This window comes from Denticeps clupeoides, chromosome 16 (genome assembly GCF_900700375.1).
Source record: "Denticeps clupeoides chromosome 16, fDenClu1.1, whole genome shotgun sequence".
Lineage (NCBI taxonomy): Eukaryota > Metazoa > Chordata > Actinopteri > Clupeiformes > Denticipitidae > Denticeps > Denticeps clupeoides.
This window is the reverse complement of record NC_041722.1, coordinates 8,283,629-8,285,810: the sequence shown is the minus strand read 5'-3', so window position 1 is coordinate 8,285,810 and position 2,182 is coordinate 8,283,629. Positions and strand designations below refer to the sequence as shown.

The window sequence follows — 2,182 nt, the reverse complement described above, 5'->3', positions numbered from 1 at the left end:
ATCATCAGAACCTTGACAGGCGACCATTAGGCCGGACTGCTTGTTGTGTTCTGTCATTATGACTCAGGTTTGCCGGCAGCCACCTTTTGTTCCAAAACCGTTCTGCCTAACCGCATCACAGGACGATGGATGACCTCATTACATACAGAATGCAATATAAGTCCTTCCAAATAAAGGTTCATTCACACAATCAGCTTCCCCACAGACCCTGCATTTAGGCCCCATTTACACATTAACACTGTGTTATGCAGTTCACTGGGCCCAGATTTCCGGGTCGATCGCCTGTAAGCTGAGAGTAAATTCATTTTGAAGTGAAAGCTAACATTTGAGGAATGTCTTGGTGTCTCTGTAAATACATAATGTAGGGAATGTTAGCAGGGAGAAGCACAGTAATTGACATTTTGCATCTTGTGGTGCACAGAGGAACTTATTGTGTATTGTCAATTTCTGGATTTGCTTGGTAAATGTCAAAGCAGCATCTGGTGTCAGACAAGAGACCTTTGAAGATAATAGCCATCACTCATTACAAACGCCTTGCACGTTGTTTAGTTTTGTTAACCCCCTGCATAATCGCAAAGTAGTAGCAGCGATCGTCTTATGTGCATTTACACAAAATAACGTATTTTATTACGTATTTGGAAAACTGCAAATTAATTAATTAGTTGACGATGACACATACTTCTGTAATTAACACACCACACATAATGATAGTTATGTCAAAAAAATTGTTCTGCCAAAGACTGGTGTTCATTACTTAGTAACTGTATATTCAATATTTTAGAACAGGGAGTCGGCAAAGGAGCTTGCTCCATCCACTCCACGCATCGACCCAGTATTGCAGTGCCTCTGGGAGCAGTGCACTTTCTCTAGGGGCAGTGGTGGCCTGGTGGTTAAGGAAGCGGCCCCGTAATCAGAAGGTTGCCGGTTCGAATCCCGAACTGCCAAGGTGCCACTGAGGTGCCACTGAGCAAAGCACCGTCCCCACACACTGCTCCCCGGGCGCCTGTCATGGCTGCCCACTGCTCACTCAGGGTGATGGGTTAAATGCAGAGGACAAATTTCACTGTGTGCACCGTGTGCTGTGCTGCTGTGTATCACGTGTGACAATCACTTCACTTCAATATGAAATTAAAACGTAAAACCGACTGCCAATGTTAATTGGTTAATAGTCTGTTATTTACTACTGACAAAAGCAGTAATACTGCACACAGTATCTCACTGTTCATAGCATTGACCATTTATATTGGCCCATCATTGGCTCATTTGGAGGTTTCCTGAAGTACATATGGTATGTGTGATAACAACTACTAACAATTTGTCTATACTCTGAAAAGATCCAAATAATGAATTAAATTATGCTGTCTTAATGATGTATACGATTGAGTTATCGTAGTTGTGATGCCATTTGGCAGAGTGAAATGCGCTCTTATATAATTCATGCAATGCTCTTCACATATGCGGGGAGAACCTTCGGTGATGAATAACAGTGAGCACGCTTTGGAAAAAGAGATTGTGGATGTCCTGAGGGGGCATGCTAGAGCCCTACTTGCTCAGTCACTGCATTAGGAAAGTGGCATGGGTTCATTTCCATTCGGGATGCATCACTCTCTGCCAGAGGTACCATGCCAATCGCTGACATTTAAGTTATTACACTTAAATGAAAAATATTTTGGATATCACACTGTTTGCAAATGCAAAAGAGAAGCAGCGGGATCATGAGATCTTTCTTTCTGTAATTAACTGTAGCATAATTAAGTGTTGGTGAAAGCATTTGTCCCAAGGGCAGTTTAATACATCCCATGGTTCCAGGCTGCAGCTGAATGGATTTTATAATGAATGTGAGCTGCATTTGAGGAAAAAGAATTGGATCTCTTGCTCGTTTCTAGACAGTTCTACAATGAGATTATTTTCACTAGACAGAAAACAGCACTAATCAAATCCATTGGGGAGTGAGCCGGGTAATCATATTGCAAATGTGAACAGCAGTCTGTCCAAATTACACTCCAGTCATTGTCTGGATCACTGACAAAGAGCATAAGAAGGACACTGTGTGCGCTGATTTATAAGCATCCCGCTATCATTGATAACAATTGTTTGTAATAAAGAGATTTTTCAGAGCAAAGGGCCTATGACAAATTAGTTTCAGACTTGCTCCAGACATCTTCATTTTGATGGTCAGCGT

At 41.9% G+C, this 2,182-nt stretch overlaps 1 pseudogene; it reads left to right on the top strand.

The window, feature by feature from the left end:
- Positions 1-749: 749 nt before the first annotated feature.
- LOC114766459 (uncharacterized) lies at positions 750-866 on the top strand (annotated as a pseudogene).
- The last annotated feature ends 1,316 nt before the right edge of the window (positions 867-2,182 follow it).